Below are 19,610 nucleotides of genomic sequence, written 5' to 3'. Positions count from 1 at the left end.
CTGCTCCCTCGCTCGGGCGTCTCTGCTCTTTTGCTCACTCTCTCCACTGCTAGATGAGCGACGTCGGCACGGCACTCGCCGTCGTAGCGCGCGATGATTCCGTCGTCGGATAGCGCGCCGTTCTTCCGCTGCTGAATGACGAGTCGGCACGACACTCGGTGACGCCCGGGTGTGCTCCTCGTGCGCTCTCTCTCTCTCCACTGCTAGATGAGTGGCGTCGGCACGACGCTCCTTGAGGAAACTTGGTTGCTTGGCGCTTGATGACACCCGGGCTTGGTGCTGCTCGTGCACTCTCTCTCTTTTTCTCCGTGCTCTCTCCTTGATCGCTGCCAGCTTCACACGGACACTCGCTGATGCCTCTCCCGCCCTCACTTCAGGCTGTTCTGCTGAGGCTCTTTCACGAGAGTGATAGCTGGAATTTCGCAAGCTTCACTCGCACTTAACCACACCTCGCCACTTCGTTCTGCGAGAAGCGACACCGGCCATCGGTATCGGTGTTTGCTCCCTCACACGGCACCGCCAGCCGGAGCACGGCTGAAACCCAGCCTCGACCCAGGCTGAACTCCGACTTCTGTGACTCTAACGACCCCTCCTCGTTCCATCTCTCCTCGAGGCACGACCCACCCCAACTCCCTTGCGAGTCTCCCTCGTAATGCCGTGTCACAAGCCGAGAGCAAGACTGAGCGCGACTCGAACCAGACTGCACACAGACTTCTGCGCGTTTGTGGTTAACTCAAAAACGTGAACCCTCCCCTCTGCGCATCTCTTGCGAGAGAAACAACAAACCGAAAAAAACAGACACCCTCCCGACACCTCCTCACGACCGCCCTGACCCCCCACTCCCTCTGAGTGGGTCATCCCGAGGCCAGACCCCTCCACGGATTTATTGCGGGCCTGTTTTGGTGCCGAATCGTGGGAAGACAAAGGTGGCCGAGGAGATTTTTGTTCTATGGGATACATATTCTTTTAGTTGTGCGTGGTTGACCTATTTTGACTTCCTATTCTTCTGGATGACCGTTGTTCTAACATTTAATAATTATTATTCGGTTTGTGATTTACCATGGTTATTACCACGTATTTCGTAGAGTTTATTGATGTTTGTTGTCTATCTGTATACAGGGATTGCACTGTTTAACTCGAGTTATATTTTAATTTCCTGAGGTTAAGTGTAACTAAGTTTCCACTTAAGCTTTCTTGACTGCTGCAATTCGTATTCTTCCGTTTTTGGTAAGGTCATGTAGATAGAAACAAACAATACAAAATAATATATGCGGTGAGTACGAGTAATATAAGGGGATTACTAATAAAAAAAGCCCCTATTGTAGGCTGCAGTGTTATACCGTTGGTTGATTCTTTTTGTTATGTTTCTACTTTTCGTTAAGGAAAACGTTAAAAAAACGCGAGTTGCAACAGTTGTTTTTCTCTGCTCTGCACGTTATCCGTGCATCTCCAGACGTCTTGGGAAGGTTAGGCCATCGACCTTTCGTCCATCTGGATATCTCTAGGTAGTCTCTGACCTCTCTGTGCTCCAAAATCTTGCCGTTTAATGGCCTTCCACGTTGTGGCATGTGAGGGTTAGCGGGTTGTTTTCATTATTTAATTAAAAAAATATATTTTTTTTGGCCTAATTATTCTTAATATTATTTTTTGGAAAAAGGGGAATAGATACAACACCCCAATGGCCTTCCCCCTATCTCCGGTTGTAGCCAAAGTTTTCATTGAGAAATTTGAGACTAACGCCATCCAGACTGCCACTTTACGCCCGACATTATGGAAGAGGTACGTGGACGACACTTTTGTCATCTGGCCACATGGCCGGCCGGCTCTAGACCAATTCCTCGACCACATCAATTCCATACATCCAGCCATCAGATTCACCATGGAAGTCGAAAAGGATGGCAAGCTAGCCTTTTTGGATGTCCTAATTAAAAGGAGAACTGATGGTTCAATGAGCCACTCTGTCTACAGGAAAGCTACCCATACGGATGCTTACTTAAAACCGGATTCCCACCACCATCCATCCTAGAAGAATTCCCTCATCAAGACTTTACACCATAAAGCCCAATGCATCTCCGACCAGGAACACATTGCCAGTGAACTCAAGCACGTACACCAATCTCTCAAGGCTAATGGTTACTCCAACTACACAATCCGCAAAGCCATCACTCCAACCATGAAGAAGAATCCTCTTGAGGAGCCATTCAAAACCATCACCTTACCCTACATTGGGGGGGTCACAAAAAAAGATCTCCAAAATCTTGAATAAACACAAGATCCAGGTCCGATTCAACACATTACATAAAATCCGTGATCTGGTCCCATCTGTAAAAGATGTGGTTCCAGACATACAGTACCCGGGCGTCTACAACCTAAGTTTCCTCTGTGGTAGCAGTTACATTGGGGAAACCAAACGACATGTCTCGGACCGAATCCGTGAACATAAAGCAGACCTGAAACACGGTAGGACGAACACCTCAGCCGTGGCAGATCACTGTTACAATTCAGTGGGCTCACATGACATTGACTTCTCCAAGACAGAGGTTCTCTGCAAGCCATCCGGCTACCATGAGAGATTCGTTCACGAGGCAATCCACATATACAAACACAGAGACAATTTCAACCGAGAAGATGGATTATGGCTCAGCAATCATTGGAAGGACGTAATAAACCATTTCGGGTCTTGATTGATTTTGTTTTACGGTGACTTTCAGACTGCAATCCATTCGCTGGCATTGCCTCTTAGTACCTTTCACGCGACGGTCAATGGTATGGTTTATAGCAGATTGTATAATAATAAATAGTATAACCGTGTAATGTTTAATATAATTCATGAGGTAATATATGGTATCGTAATTGCATAGTGAATATACAGCAGTGTGGTATACAGTAGGGTTGGTAGAATAATACATAGTGTAATATTATAGTCTATAGCTTTTTAATCCGGCCCGCCGAACTTGTCCAAATATTCAATCTTAATTTGGAGCTTTCGTGACTGCAGGAATTGTCCAAATATTATTATTAAATAAAATTTTACCTTTCTCCTGTAATGTCCAGATTTCCCCAATAGATGGCGCACTTTGACCGGGAGAGAGAGAGAATATTCGTATGCGCAAATCATGTTTCTTTTGAAAGTAAGTTAACAGTAATATTTGGGTACAGTATTGTTTTTGGAAGCATTAACTGTAATATCGTATGAACGTTTACTTCACCGCATCATCGTATGAATGATGCGAGAAGAGATTAACGGGTTCTTATGTTAGCGATTTACGTACTCGGCGCTTTCGCTCTCTAAATTACGGCTTGAATGAGGGGGAGGGGTATGACTACATCACATTTTATTGGGAATTTTATATAACAAAAGTTATATACATAACTGTTACGCTTTGTGTAATTCAACAAAACAAACAAAACTTAACTCTGAGTTATCTCTGAATTTCACGAGTCCATTCTAGACCCCACAGTTTTTTTTTAAAGAGTTTTAAGCACAGAAAACATAATTAAAGTTTGAAAAATCATTAATAATACAAACTTTTCAATAATTTCCTTCTTCACTTCGATTTAAATTTTCTTTAAAAACTTCTTCTCACCAACATTACCACTCATTACCACTTTCTCCGAAGGCAAGTTTGTAAAATAATACATGGTACAGACAGCAGACATCTTGTGTCCGGAGATCAAAAGCAAATTTGAAAAAGTCAGTTCATCACGCAGGACTGTGACTCGCCGTGTGGAACTGATTGATAAAAAAACATAGCCAGTCAATTAAACAAAAAGTCTGATTCCTTTTAATTATATTCACTCGCACTGGATGAAAGTACGGACGTAAAAGACACTGCTCAGCTCCTCATTTTTATCCGAGGCATTGACGACAGTTTTGCGATAACAGAGGAGTTTTTGACCATGGAGTCCCTGAAAGGAACAACGCGGGGAGAGGACTTGTATAACCAGGTACCTGCTGTCATCGAAAGAATGACGCTAACTTGGAGTAAACTTGTCAATGTCACAACGGATGGATCGCCAAATTTAACTGGAAAAAATGTTGGGCTGCTGAAAATAATCCAGGATAAAGTGAAAGAGGAAAACCCTGTCCAGGATCTTATTTTCCTTCACTGCATCATCCATCAGGAATCCCTGTGTAAGTCTGTATTGCAGCCTAATCATGTCGTGAATCCAGTCGAGCAAGGGGACTTCAGCACCGTCAGTTTATTACGTTCCTGGAGGAAATTGATGCGGATCAGCAACTCACTTGCGAAACGCACAAAAATACAGCAAATCACTTGAGGACCTGCACGGAGAATTCTGCCGTAGGTTCTCTGATTTCGAAAACATTGAACAGTCACTTCAGCTGGTGTCCTGTCCCCTGTCACAAGACCCTGAAACAGCACCACAGGAGCTGCAGTTGGAACTGATAGATCTTCAGTCTGACTCCGTCCTAAAGGAGAAGTTCAACTCTGATAATTGGTTCTTTACCCTTCTATCTGGCAACAAAACTGACACCTTTTTACAAGGAGTCATGTTTGCATAGACCGCAATACCTGCAGTCATAATACAAACAAAAGAACATAACTCTGATAATCTGCACTGTCCTTAAAGTTGATTGGTCCACACCCGAGACAGCTTTCCTTCGAGCCTAGTCTCATATGGGTTGGACCAGATGACGCCAAAAGGCGCACAACTCAAGGACAATGCACCATCAGAGTATGAGAGCTCGGGGCAAGCATCTACACTATGGGAACCTCATTTGCCAGTAAAAATATGATAATTGGTTCCCATAGTGTAGATGCTTGCCCCGAGCTCTCATACTCTGATGGTGCATTGTCCTTGAGTTGTGCGCCTTTTGGCGTCATCTGGTCCAACCCATATGAGACTAGGCTCGAAGGAAAGCTGTCTCGGGTGTGGACCAATCAACTTTAAGGACAGTGCAGATTATCAGAGTTATGTTCTTTTGTTTGTATTATGACTGCAGGTATTGCGGTCTATGCAAACATGACTCCTTGTAAAAAGGTGTCAGTTTTGTTGCCAGATAGAAGGGTAAAGAACCAATTATCATATTTTTACTGGCAAATGAGGTTCCCATAAGTTCAACTCTGTTAAACTGAATGACTTTTATGCTTCACTTAACAGAGCCACGTTTCCAAACCTCCGGAGGACTGCACAGAAGATACTGAATTTGTTTGGCCCGACTTATGTGTGTGAGCAGACATTCAGCGTCATGAACGCCAACAAAGCCCGTCACAGATCAAAGTTAACGGATCAGCACCTCAGATCTATCCTGAGAATTGCCACAACCAAAATAACTCCAGACTTGGATGCACTGGCAAAAATGGGAGATCAACAACACTGTTCCCACTGATACTGAAAGTGATGATGTTGCTGCAGCGAGGTTGGAGCTAAATCTCTATCACACAGCCTGCGTGGCTGCTCTAACCTGTTAATGTAGATAATAAAGAAGTTCAAGTGAGGTAATTGGTTTGGGCGCAGGCCTCAGATGTTTTCATGATGTTTGATCAGTCACGTTACGACATGTTTTTGTATTGTTCATGTTCGTGCAATTTGTTTAATTGCCTTGCAAATAAATGTTTTGCTACCTGTTAAAGGCAAAATCCCTTCATGTAATGATTTTTACATGTCATTTATATTATTAGTTCACACAAACACCCTCTGTCAATTTTTAGAACCCATTGTGGCCCGCGAGTGAAAAAGTTTGCCCACCCCTGGTCTATAGTAACGCAGTGTATAATTCAACGTTGGGGTCTGTTTATGACAGTTTATAATACGGGGTATAGTCGTGTGATGTAAGAAAATAATTTAGATGGAGGCATATTATAATAATTTTCGCGAAATTGAAGTATAATGTGTAATGACTTATTGTTAGTAGCTCAGCTTATTGGAGGTTAAATTGAGTATTTTGATGATATTGATGTAGTTTATATTTTAGTTTTTTATCGGTTCACTATATGATAGTCATTATACAGTGTATTGTATACCCAGTTACTTAATGTTAATAGCTCAGCTTATTGGAGAATATATTGAGTGCATTGATTATATTGATGTAGTTTATATTTAGTTATTTCACATCGGTGTATTGTATGATAGTGGGTGGTTGCAGTTCTTTAGCGTCAATATACTAAATGCCTCTGTTGATATGTAAACTCTGACTTTAACATAGCCATATCCGCTAATTCATCATATTAACAGCATGCTAATCTCGCAGTTACATGCTAATTTCTGACTTTAACATCCTGCTAATTATCTCACATTAACACAGCTTATTCAATGCTAAATTATTCTGTTGATATGTAAATTCCTTTATCAAGGCGCTCTTCTCCTCCCACCCAGCTTAAAATACGCTGCCAAGCTTCGCAGTGTTCATTGGAGCGCTGTCTTTCAGACAGCTCTGTCTTCACATGAGGACGGCTGCTTGTGTTGTGGCCGAAACGTCGTGAGAATTTTATTTTATTATGTTTTATCTTTATTATATTATTATATCCTTACTACGTGACTTTACCGAAAGAACCAAGAAGATGATGATGGTTGTTGATGATGATGGGTATTGATGATGATGGTTTTTGATGATGATGGGTGTTGGTGCTGATGATGGGTGTTAATGATTATTGGTGGTGATGATAACGATGGGTGGTGGTGATGTTGGGTGGTTGGTGGCGATGATGATGATGGTTCGTGATAATGGGTGGTGGTGATGATTGGTCATGGTGATGATCATGGTTGATGGTTGGTGGTTATGATGCTTTAGATGGATGGGTGGTGGTGATGATGGATGTCGATAATGGGTGACAATGGTTGGGGGTGGTGATTGGTGGTGAATGGTGGTGACCAATGATTCGTAGTAATTGGAGATTGCTGGTGATTGGTGGTGATTGGTGGTGATTGGTGGTGATTGGTGATTGGTGGTGATTGGTGATGATTGGTGAATGATGGTGATTGGTGAATGATGGTGATTGGTGGTGATTGAATACATAAGTAGCAACGTGTATCGTGAGCAGCAGCATTCTTTAAATACTCTGCCAAATTTTTTTTTATTGTGGAGTGGTGGTACAATGGCGCAATTGCTTTCTCATACCTCTGGTGGCAGGCATAATTTCTATAAGATCGAGTTGTAGAGAGCCCCTTTACACGATGTTTTGGTCTACTCTTCCACACTGGGCAGATGTTTTAGAAAAGGACGGAGTACTCACACTTTAACAGACCACACGCACCTTGCTGCTCGATTGTGGCGTACCCATTTCTACTATTTGGTAGAAAAAGGAAGGGGGGTTTAAGAAACGCAAACATTGTTTCAACAGCTGTGGCATAAGGGGAACAGATCGGCATTGGGGCAGAGAGGTAGAGGGGTAGAGGGGCAGAGGTGCAGTGGAGCAGAAGGGCAGTAGAGCATTTGAGCTGAGGAGCAGTGGAGCAGTGGGGCAATGGAGCAGAGGGGCAGTGGGGCAGTGGGACAGCAGAGCAAAAGAGCAGTGGGCCAGATGGATAGTAGCGCAGTGGGGCAGTGGAGCAAAGGGGCAGAGCTGCAATGGATCAATTGAGCAGAGGGGCAGTGGATAAGTGGGGCAGTGGAGTAGAGTGGCAGTGTTGTGAAGGAGGCAAATGACCTGAATATCTTTTCCCTCCAACATTTGTATGTGCTCTGAAGAAGGACCATTTCCCAAAACGTCTCTCTTATATTTGTCTTTGTACCACCACACACACAGCTGGAAAACCGCACACCCGAGCCAAGGCACATTGAATCAACCCAGCCCGCACTTGCAAGCAATTCAACGATATTTCGTGTCATCATGGGTTTATTTCAGAGTTTATGTTACCAACAACAACAATGGCATTTAACCTAATTCTTTACAGGGTGTCCCTGGGGCTTGCCAGGTGGCAGGTTTCGTCTATTGTCCGTACCAGACCCCTCCAGCTCTCTCACCCTGGGTCAGCTGCCCCTTCCATGTCCTAGAAACCATGGCAAGGTCATCCCATGAAGACTGCTTGGATGAAAACCAGCATGGAAGGGGCCCAGAGTGGGGCCGGCTATGCTTTTGAGCTCGTCCCGCTTGTGTGTGGTGTGTGTGGTGTGTGCGCTGTCTTGGTAGCAGTCATTCTCCACTGTAGTCCTGGCATCTGCTGCTCAGCTTCCTTCCACAGCTGTGGTCCCAGTGGCAACGTCTCTCTGGGGAACCATGTCGTTTGTGTTTGGCATGTATCACGGAGTGGGTGGGTGGGTTTGTGTGTGGCATGTATCACGAGGTGGGTGGGTAGTATGGTGATAGTGGTCATGGTTGGTACCAATCCACGAACACCACCATCACCCCTACTGAGTGGTGGACATGCCACCACAAAGCAACACGCGGCGGAGGAGTGAGGTGATCGCTCTCGCCACGCGAGCGAGGCCCCCTCACTTCCCCTTCTTTCCCTGCATCACCACCTCCACCACCTGCACCTCCTCCATCTCGTCCTCTTTTAACTCGTCCTCCTCCATCTCTTCTTCATCCTCCACCACCACCATCTTATCCCCCTTCTCTGTTTTCTCCGTTCTCTCCTCCTCATCCTCGTCAACCTCCTCGGAGGTGGTGGCGGTGGCAGTTTTGGAAACGGAGGTGGTGGAGGTGATAGCTGTGGTGGCGGTGGTGGCGGTGATGGTGGCGGTGGTGTCATTGGCAGCGGTGGTGGTCGCGGTGGTGTCAGTTGCGGTGGTGGCTGCAGAAGTAGTGGTTGCCGCGGTGGTGGCGGTGGTGGCGGTAAAAGCAAGGGTGTCGGTGGTAATGGTGGCGGTGGCGAAGGTGGTGTCGGTAGCAGCAGGGGTGGCGGTTATATTGGTGGTGTCAGTGGTGTAGGTGGAGTCGGTGGCAGCAGTGGTGGCGGAGGTGGCGGAGGTGACAGCGGTGGTGGTGGTGGTGGTGGTGGTTGCCGTGGTGGTGGCGGTGATGGTGGCGGTGGTGGCGGTGGTGGCGGTGGTGGTCGTGGTGATGGTGGTGGCGGCGGTGGTGGTGGTGTCACTGGCGGCGGTGGCGGCGGTGGTGGCGGTGGCGGTGGTGGTGGCGATGGTGTCACTGGCAGTGGTGGCGGTGGCGGCAGTGGTGGCAGCATTGGTGGCGGTGGTGGGGATGGTGGCAGTCCTGACGAGGCACTGCTCCTCCTCAAGGTGCTTCTCCTCCTCCTCCAAATGCTACTCCTTGAGACGATTCATCTCGCGAAGACGCTTCTCATCCGTGAAGCACTTCACATTAATGAGGCGTTTCTTGAGGATATAGTCTCTGAAACACTTCTCCTCTGTGCGGCACTTCACCCTGGCAAGGCATTGCACCTCAAAGAGGTGCTCCTCTGCCATGAGGCGTTTCTCCATCGCAAGGTCGTTCTCCTCCTTGAGACGCTTCACCCCGCTGAATTCCTTCAACTCCCCAATTATCCTCTGTTCAAGCAAAGATAACCACAGGAATATTCAGACATGCACATGCAAGCAAAAATTCATACCCACAGGCACGCAAACATAGATGTACACATAAACCCAAACACAAATGCTTACTCACACATCTATGTACAGATGCCTTGTAGGTCATTAGGGTCATATGACCATACTCAAATTATTTGTCAGAGACACCACCCATGTGGCTGTGCCATCACAGATTGGAGACAGCTGTGGCAGCAGCTAGGGTCTGAACTTGAATAACATTCAATACATGTAATGTAGGGCACAATTTTACCAGAAATGAGAACACAATAATTGTAGACAAGTTATTCATATTCTATGATATTTATACAAGTTAGTTATTCAGTTTTTTAAATGCCTGCTAGGTTGGGGTCTAAAAATTGACAGTAACAGCAATATATCAGTGCATGCCAAATAACCTATCTAACAGTCCTAATTTGTACTCTTTGGTTTTTTCGGTAAAGTCACGTAGGTAAAAAAAAAAATTTCATTTATTTCTTTATTACCTACGTGACTTTACCGAAAAAGCCAAAGAGTATGAATCATTGCAGTCACGAAAACTTCAAATTTAGAATTAAGTCCTAATTTGATTGCAGAAAATGAAAATACCAACATATAAAAAAATTAAGCTTTAGTTTATGGTCAAAATGTAAAATAAAAATGAACAACACTTATCGTCAACAGGGACGCTCACCTCGTTGAGGATTCGCTCTCCAAATGCTTCTGCTGCTGATCCCTCGTGCGCATTCCTCTCCACTGTGGGTGGAGGCGTGGCTATGACGTAACAAAGGTGACGTCACTATCGCGAGGCTCCGTCCCCACGCGTCCGGCTGCCGCACCACGTGGTGCAGTGTGGGTGGTGCACGTGAGTGGACACATCCAGGAGCCTTGGTTCAAAATTCAACATTTGCCCTCCACGCTTTGTGCTGTTTTTGATGTCGCCGTTCTTGCGGCGAAGACTGAAGCGAGGCCTGGCCGTCAGGCCTGGCATACACCTAGGCCTCAGGCTTCGTTTTCGTTATGTTTAAGTGACTGAGGTGGTAGTACTAAGTGTGAATTTGAGTTAGGTGTGAATTATTGTGTTATGGATTTGTCTGTGTGCACCTATCCTGGCAGGGGTAATATGGGCTTTTTATTGTTAAATCTTTAAAGATATTTTTTATTTGTGTTTGTCTGTTTGTCAGGTTACGTATGTATTATTGTAGCTGTGTGTGTTTGTTAATTTATGATGGGTGGTGATGATCATGTTAATTGATAATGGATGGTGGTGTTAATGATAATAGGTGGTGATTTTGATGGGTGGTGATTATAAAAATTGGTAGTGATGATGGGTGGTGGTGATGATTGGTGGTGATGGGTGGTTGTGATGATGGGTGGTGATTATGAAAATTGGTAGTGGTGATGGGTGGTGATGATGATGGGTGGTGGTTATAATGGGTGTTGCTTATGATGGGTGGGTGGAGGTGGTGTTGGTTATGATTGGTGACGATGGTTGATGATTGTGATGGATGGTTATGATGGTTGGTGATGATAGTGATGAGTGTTTATGCTGATGATTGGCGGTGCTGATGATGGGTGTTGAGGACGATGATGATGGGTGGTGATGACGATGGGTGGTGATAATTATGATGGGTGGTGATGATGATGGGTCGTGGTGTTGATTGGTGGTTGATGATGGGTGGTGATTATGATGGGTGGTGATAGGGGGTGGTGATTATGATGGGTGGTAGTGATTATACGTGGGTGGTGGTGCTGATGATAGGTGATGGTGGGTGTTGGTGGTGATGGGTGGTGGTGATGATGGGTGTTGATTATAAAAATTGCTAATGGTGATGGTTGGTGATTGATGGGTGGTGGTGATGGGTGATGGTGATGATGGGTGGTGATGTGTGACGGTGATGTTGGGTGGTTGGTGGAGATGATAATGATGGTTGTTGATGATGTGGGTTGATGCTCATTATGGGTGGTAATGATGATGGGTGATGATTATGATCGGTTGTGATAATGATGGAAGGTGGTGGTGGTTGGTTGTGGTTGGTGGTGGTTGTGGTTGGTGGAGGTGGTAGTTGGTTGTGGTTGGTGGTGGGCGGTGGTAGGCGGTAGTGGTTGGTGGTGGTTTGTGGTGGTGGTGGGTGGTGGTGGTGGGTGGTGGGTGAACCTTCCCCACACAAGATGGCGGTTGGGTGACTTCCCCACTCAAGATGGCAGTTGACCACTTTCTCCACACAAGATGGCAGTTGGGCACCTTCCCTACATAAGATGGCGGTTGGGCGCCTTCCCCACACAACATGGCGGTTGGGCACCTTCCCTACAAAAGATAGCGGTTGGGCACCTTCCATACACAAGATGGCGGTTGGGAGCCGGCACCTTTGTCAAAGCTCCACTGTCCTCTACACATGAAGAGTGTTGTCAGATAATTAATGAGGAAACTGGAGCACTGGAAAATTCGTTTTCAATCGGTGTGAATCTACCCGTCTCCACATAAGTCTATGACTCTCTGTGAATATATTAGTCCCTTTCCAAGTCAATGGGTCTCTACGTTAGTCTAGGGGCGTCGGTTGTGAGTCTATGGGTGAGTCTATGAGTCTACGGGCGTCTGTTGTGAGTTTGAGGGTGTCTCCTGTGAGTCTGAATCCCTGCAGTCACGAAAGCTTTAAATTGAAATTTAACCATCATCATCACCCATCATCATAATCACCACCCATCATCACCACCCATCATTATCACAACCCATCACCACCACCAGAGCCGGCCCAGCCACTAAGTGACCCTTGCAATTGCAAAGGGCACCGTGGCCAGCAGAGGGCCCGCTAGAGTCACTGCTAGCGAGTGGGTAAAAAAAAATCATACATCAGAGAGGGGCCTCCAACCAAATTTTGCTAAGGGCCCCCAAAGGTCTAGGGCCGGTTCTGACCACCAACCATCATCATCACCACCCATACTTATCATCATCACCATCATCAAACATCATCACACATCGTCATCACCATCCACTCGCACCACCTGCACTGCACCACGTGGTGCGACAGTCAGGCGCGTGGGGGCGGAGCCTCACGGTAGTGACGCCGACAGTGGAGAGGAATGCGCACGAGGGATCAGCAGCAAAACCCTTTGGAGAGCCAATCCTCAACGAGGTGAGTGTCCCTGTTGACGATGACTGTTTATTTTTATTTTACATTTTGACCACAAACTAAAGCTTCATTATTTTTTTTGGTTGATATTTTTATTTTCTGCAATAAAATTAAGACTGTTATATACGTTACTGGGCATGCCCTGATATGTTGCTATTACTATTATTGTTTAGACACAAACGAGTCAGCATTTAAAACATTCGTAACTAACCTGTTTAAATCTCATAGATTATTAATAAAATGTCTACAATTCTTGTGTTTCGATTGCTGGCACAATTGTGCCCTACATTACATGTATTGAATGTTATTCAACATTGGGGAGGAGTTTGCCTTTAAGTTCAGACCCCAGCTGCTGCCATAGCTGTCTCCAATCTGTGATGGCACAGCCAAATGGGTAGTGTCTCTGACATCACGTGACCGACGACGTCATGCTCGAGTTATAACAAATAATTAAAGTATGGTCATATAACCCCAATGACCTCCAGGGAATAGGGGGGCCTTTAGCAAGCAGTCGATTAATACAAATGGGCTATACATCGACATGCATGTTTCGATTAGAGGTAAAATATCATTGTTAAGTCTGGCGATTATGTTTAATGCAATAGGCAGTTGGAAAAAACTTGTTGGTGCTGGTGAATGAGTGAGTGATCGGACGCACCCATGAGTAGGCAAACAAGTGAGGGAGTGGGCTTGAAAGCAACAGGCACGGAAGTGATTGAATTGGTACAGTGCGTGGTCAAATATCTAATAATTGAGAGGATGAGTGATTTAATTTGTTGCTAAATCTGAGCGTTGTTCCAACCTCCCCAGACCATCCAACTTCAAACAGAATTTACTCCTTCCCAACAACATGGACAGCCAAATTAAGTGGGCAGACATCTTGGATGACTACGAAGGTAAGTCCCAGATACCTACATCACATGGCATATATGCAGAGAAGGAGGCCTCTTGATCAATTACTTTTAGTAGACATGGCTTGATGGTGATGGGAATACGTAATGATCGAGTGTGGCAGAGACAATGGGTTTAGATCTGAGTTTCAGCCATCTTTGTTTAAACTGGGGTCTCATGCTTATGGAATTGATCGTCTCAACATGCCCACACAAACATGACTTGTAAAGTTTTACTGCCATGTAATGAATATTTCTCAATAGCAGGTCTTGTTGTTTGGTAAGAGGTAATTACATGGATCTTAAAATTAGTTCCGTGAAACTCCATGTCCTTCGTTCTCTAATTAATTACTCGTCCTTTGAATTAATTTTATGTTCTTTATAAGCCGGGAGTCGTCGTGCCAGTCGATCTCGTGGGGGGACATTATGGACAAAGTGGACCCTTTTCCAGGCCAAAGTTACAAGCTTCGCTCCCCAAAGGTGTGTATGGGGTCAGTGGGGGTCAAACACACAACATTCTCTCCAAAACTAGCACACCGTGTCACCACACCATCACACCAAAATATCACTACACCATCTCTCCACATCACCCTTCTCATCACACCACACCACCACCAATTAAATACACCATCATAGAGCCTCATCATGTCTCTATACCTTCACAAGACACCATCTCTCTAGAACAGGGGTGGGCAAACTTTTTGACTCGCGGGCCACAATGGGTTCTAAAATTTGACAGAGGGGCCGGGCCAGGAACAGATGGATGGAGTGTTTGTGTGAACTAATATAAATGACATGTAAATTTCATTACATGAAAGGATTTGGCCTTTAACAGGTAGCAAAGCATTTATTTGCTAGGTAATTTAATAAATTGCACGAACATGAACAATTCAAAAACATGTCATAACGTGACTGATCAAACATCATGAAAACATCTGAGGCCTGCGCCCAAACCAATTACCTCACTTGAACTTCTTTATTATCTACATTAACAGGTTAGAGCAGCCACGCAGGCTGTGTCTCGGAGATTTGGCTCCAACCTCGCTGCAGCAACACATCATCACTTTCAGTATCAGTGGGAACAGTGTTGTTGATCTCCCATTTTTGCCAGTGCATCCAAGTCTGGAGTTATTTTGGTTGTGGCAATTCTCAGGATAGATCTGAGGTGCTGATCCGTTAACTTTGATCTGTGATGGGCTTTGTTGGCGTTCATGACGCTGATTGTCTGCTCACACACATAAGTCGAGCCAAACAAAGTCAGTATCTTCTGTGCAGTCCTCCGGAGGTTTGGAAACGTGGCTCTGTTAAGTGAATCATAAAAGTCATTCAGTTTAACTTCTCCTTTAGGACAGAGTCAAACTGAAGATCTATCAGTTCCAACTGCCACTCCTGTGGTACTGTTTCAGGGTCTTGTGACAGGGGACAGGACACCAGCTGAAGTGACTGTTCAATGTTTTCGAAATCAGAGAACCTACGGCAGAATTCTCCGTGCAGGTCCTCAAGTAATTTGCTGTATTTTCTTGCGTTTCGCGGTGCCTCTTCCTGCATGGCAAGTGTGGGGAAATGAGCAAAAGATTTGTTCGCAATTTGTCCGGAGAACAAAGTGAGCTTGGATTTGAAGGCTTTCATATGTTTGTACATGTCGTGAACAAACTGATTTTTCCCCTGCAGTTTCACATTCAGCTCATTCATGTATGAAAATATGTCCACAGCAAACGCAAAGTCACTAAGCCAGTTCTTGTCGCTTAGCTCAGGGAATTCGTCAAATTTCCCCATCAACTCCCAAAATGCGATGATGTCCTCTTTCAGCTCCCACACTCGTTGTAACTCTTTCCCCAAACTTAACCAGCAGACACGAGAGTGGTACAGCAAGTCCTGATGATTCGCATCAGTTTCCTCCAGGAACGTAATACACTGACGGTGCTGAAGTCCCCTTGCTCGTATAAAGTTCACAAGTTTCACGACTGGATTCACGACATGAATAAGCTGAAATACAGACTTACACAGGGATTCCTGATGGATGATGCAGTGAAAAAAAATAAGATCCTGGACAGGGTTTTCTTCTTTTACTTTATCCTGGATTCTTTTCAGCAGCCCAACATTTTTTCCAGTTAAATTTGGCGATCCATCCGTTGTGACATTGACAAGTTTACTCCAAGGTAGCGTCATTATTTCGATGACAGCAGACACCTGGTTATACAAGTCCTCTCCCCGCGTTGTTCCTTTCAGGGACTCCATGGTCAAAAACTCCTCTGTTATCGCAAAACTGTCGTCAATGCCTCCGATAAAAATGAGGAGCTGAGCAGTGTCTGTTACGTCCGTACTTTCATCCAGTGCTAGTGAATTTAATTCAAAGGAATCAGACTTTTTGTTTAATTGACTGGCTATATTTTTATCAATCAGTTCCACACGGCGAGTCACAGTCCTGCGTGATGAACTGACTTTTTCAAATCTGCTTTTGATCTCCGGACACAAGATGTCTGCTGTCTGTACCATGTATTCTTTTACAAACTTGCCTTCGGAGAAAGTGGTAATGAGTGGTAATGTTGGTGAGAAGAAGTTTTTAAAGAAAATTAAAATCGAAATGAAGAAAGAAATTATTGAAAAGTTTGTATAATTAATGATTTTTCAAACTTTAATTATGTGTTCTGTGCTTAAAACTCTTTAAAAAAAACTGTGGGGTCTAGAACGGACTCGTCAAATTCGGAGAGAACTCGGAGTTAAGTTTTGTTTGTTTTATTGAATTACACAAAGCGTCACAGTTATGTATATAACTTTTGTTATATAAAATTCCTAGTAAGATATTAATTTTGTGAGTGTAGTCATACCCCTCCCCCCTCATTCAAGCCGTAATTTAGAGAGCGAAAGCGCCGAGTACGTAAATCGCTAACATAAGAACCCGTTAATCTCTTCTCGTATCATTCATACGATGATGCGGTGAAGTAAACGTTCATACGATATTACGGCGAATGCTTTCAAAAACAATACTGTACCCAAATATTACTGTTAACTTACTTTCAATAGAAACATGAATTGCTCATACGAATATTCTCTCTCTCTCTCTCAGAATCGACCGACTGATGTAGCAGACGAAACAATCATCTTGTTGAACGATTCTAAACCTTGATGCGGCAATGTTAGTTTTCTCTGTTGTTCAAGGTTTTCTCAATGTTATTCAATGTTTTTACATTTAGTATACTATTACACTGAATTCTACGGCATAATTAACTATTTTTGTGCTTAATAATCTTAAAAAAACAATATTTATATACAGTTCGTAGGAGCCTGGATTGGATTAATCGTATTTACATACAATCCAATGGGGAAATTAGGTTCGAGTCACGACCAAACCGGTTGCGACCAAAGTTATGGAACGAATTATGGTCGTGACCAGATGTTCTACTGCACACCACACTCCCGGTCAAAGTGCGCTAACTATTGGGGAAATTGGGGCATTACAGGAGGAAGGTAAAATTTTATTTAATAATAATATTTGGACAAGTTCGGCGGGCCGGATTAAAAAGCCCAACGGGCCGTATACGGCCTATGTCTGCTCTAGAACATTACACTACTTCACCTCTCCATATAACAACACCATCTCCCGACACCATCACCCAATCTCTCCACCATCCCACTCAAGCAAGCACTTCAAGTGGTCATTTATTACCAATGAAGACAGAATTATATAAAATCAGTCACATTAATTATGTCTGTTAGTTGATTGGAAGATGCCATTCCAGTTGACAACAATTTCTATGAAATCTTCGCAGTCGACCACAGCCTTAAGTGCATGGATGGGATTTGTGAGGATATATGAGGATGTAACATATATTTTGATTCTGTAGGTGTTGGGATATTTAGGGGTTAGGGCTACACGTACAAGGTGGATGTCTGCATCTGTACATCGATGTGTGAGTATGCATTTGTGTTTGGGTTTATGTGCACATCTATGTTTGCGTGCCTGTGGGTATTAATTTTTACTGCATGTGCATGTCTGAATATTCCTGTGATTATTTTTGCTTGAACAGAGAAAAATTGGGGAGTTGAAGGCCTTTAGCATGGTGAAGCATCTCCAGGAGGAGAAGGACCTTGCGACGGAGAAATGCCTCATGGTAGAGGAGCACATCTTTGCCAGTGTCAAGTGCCGCACAGAGGAGAAGCGCTTCAGAGACTATCTCCTCAAGAAGAGCCTCGTGAAAGTGAAGTCCTTCACGGATGAGAAGCGTCTTCGGGAAATGAAGCATCGCGAGGAGAATTGTCTGGAGGAGGAGGAGGAGGAGAAGGAGGAGAAGTACCTGGAGGAGGAGCAGTGCCTCGTCAGGATTGCTACCATCACCAACACTGCTATCAACGATGCCACCGCCACCACCGCCACCACCGCCACCGCTGCCACCACCGCTGCAACCACTGCCACCGCTGCCAGTGACACCGCCACCATCGCCACCACCGCTACCGACACCGTCGCCACTGACAGCACCGCCACCACCGCCGCCACCACCGTGGCAACCACCGCCTCTGCTACCACCACCACAACTGACACCACCACCAACGCCACAACCACCACCGCTGTCACCTCTGCCACCTCCGCCACCACCGCTGCCACCGAGACCACCAAAACCACTGACACCACCGCCACCACTGCCACCGACACCACCGACACCACCGCGGAAACTACCACCTCTGCCGCCACCACCGCAACTGACAACACCGCCACCACCACTGACATCACAACCACCACCACCGCTATCACCTCCGCCACCGCTGCCACCACCGCCATCAGTGACACCACCGCCACCATCACCGCCACCACCGCCACCACCGCCGCTACCGACACCGTCGCCACTGACACGACCCCCGCCGCCACCGTCACCGCTACCACCGCGACAACCACCACCTCTGCCACCACCACCACATCTGACACCACCAACGCCACAACCACCACCGCTGTCACCTCTGCCACCACTGCCACCGACACCACCAACACCACCGCGGAAACTACCACCTCTGCCGCCACCACTGCCACTGACACCACCACCACCTCCGCCACCACCGCCACCGACACCACCGCCACCACGGTGGCAACCACCACCGCCACCACCATCACCACCGCTATCACCTCCGCCACCTCTGCCACTGACACCACCGACACCACCGCGGACACTACCACCTCTGCCGCCACCACCTCAACAGATAACACCGCCACCACTGACACTGACACCACCACCACCTCTGCCACCACGGCCACTGACACCACCGCCACCACTGCGGAAACCGCCACCACCACCACCACCGCTATCACCTCCGCACCTCTGCCACCACCGCTGCCACCGCCACCACCTCTGCAACCTCCGAGGACGAAGAGGTTGAGGAGGATGCAGAGGAGAGAACGGAGAAAACAGAGAAAGGGGAGAAGATGGTGGTGGAGGATAAAGAGGAGGTGGAGGAGGACGAGTTAAAGGAGGAGGAGATGGAGGAGGTGCAGGTGGTGGAGGTGGTGTTGCAGGAAAAGAAGAGGAAGCGAGGGGCCTCGCTCGCCTGGCGAGAGCGATCACCTCACTCCTCCGCCGCGTGCTGCTTTGTGGTGGCATGTCCACCACTCAGTAGGGGTGATGGTGGTGTTCGTGGATTGGTGCCAACCATGACCATTATCACTATACTACCCACCCACCCCGTGATACATGCCACACACCAACCCACCCACCCACTCCGTGATACATGCCACACACCAACCCACCCACCGACCCCGTGATACATGCCTAACACAAACCACCTTTCCCCAGAGAGACGTTGCCACTGGGACCACAGCTGTAGAAGGAAGCTGAGCAGCAGATGCCAGGACTACATTGGAGAACGACTGCTACCAAGACAGCGCACACACCACACACTAACGGGACTAGCTCAAAAACAATGCCGGCCCCACCCTGGGCCCCTTCCATGCTGATTTTCATCCAGGCAGTTCTCATTGGATGACCTTCCCATGGTTTCCAGGACATGGAAGGGGCAGCTGACCCAGGGTGAGAGAGCTGGAGGGGTCTGGTACAGACAATGGACGAAACCTGCCACATGGCAAGCCCCAGGGCCACCCTGTATAGAATTAGGTTCAATGCCATTGTTGTTGTTGGTACTATAAACTATGTGAAATAAACCCATGATGACACGAAA

General features: G+C 46.2%; 1 protein-coding gene across 3 annotated transcripts in view; it reads left to right on the top strand.

The window, feature by feature from the left end:
- The window catches only part of LOC133361747 (uncharacterized), a 45,883-nt gene extending 26,273 nt beyond the window's left edge, over positions 1–19,610 (top strand). For 2 of the 3 annotated variants that reach the window (XM_061580747.1, XM_061580745.1), the window contains 4 exons: positions 12,174–12,561; positions 13,369–13,454; positions 13,835–13,928; positions 17,477–19,610. The gene's annotated coding sequence lies outside the window, so the exon portion shown is untranslated. The remainder of the gene's footprint in view (positions 1–12,173; positions 12,562–13,368; positions 13,455–13,834; positions 13,929–17,476) is intronic. The other variant, XM_061580746.1, reaches the window with a different exon arrangement.

Source organism: Lethenteron reissneri, unplaced genomic scaffold, assembly GCF_015708825.2.
Source record: "Lethenteron reissneri isolate LAM-NWPU_2019-01 unplaced genomic scaffold, ASM1570882v1 scaffold_122, whole genome shotgun sequence".
NCBI classification, from domain to species: domain Eukaryota; kingdom Metazoa; phylum Chordata; class Hyperoartia; order Petromyzontiformes; family Petromyzontidae; genus Lethenteron; species Lethenteron reissneri.
Note: the sequence above shows the minus strand (reverse complement) of the source record. Positions and strands in the feature narration are given on the sequence as shown.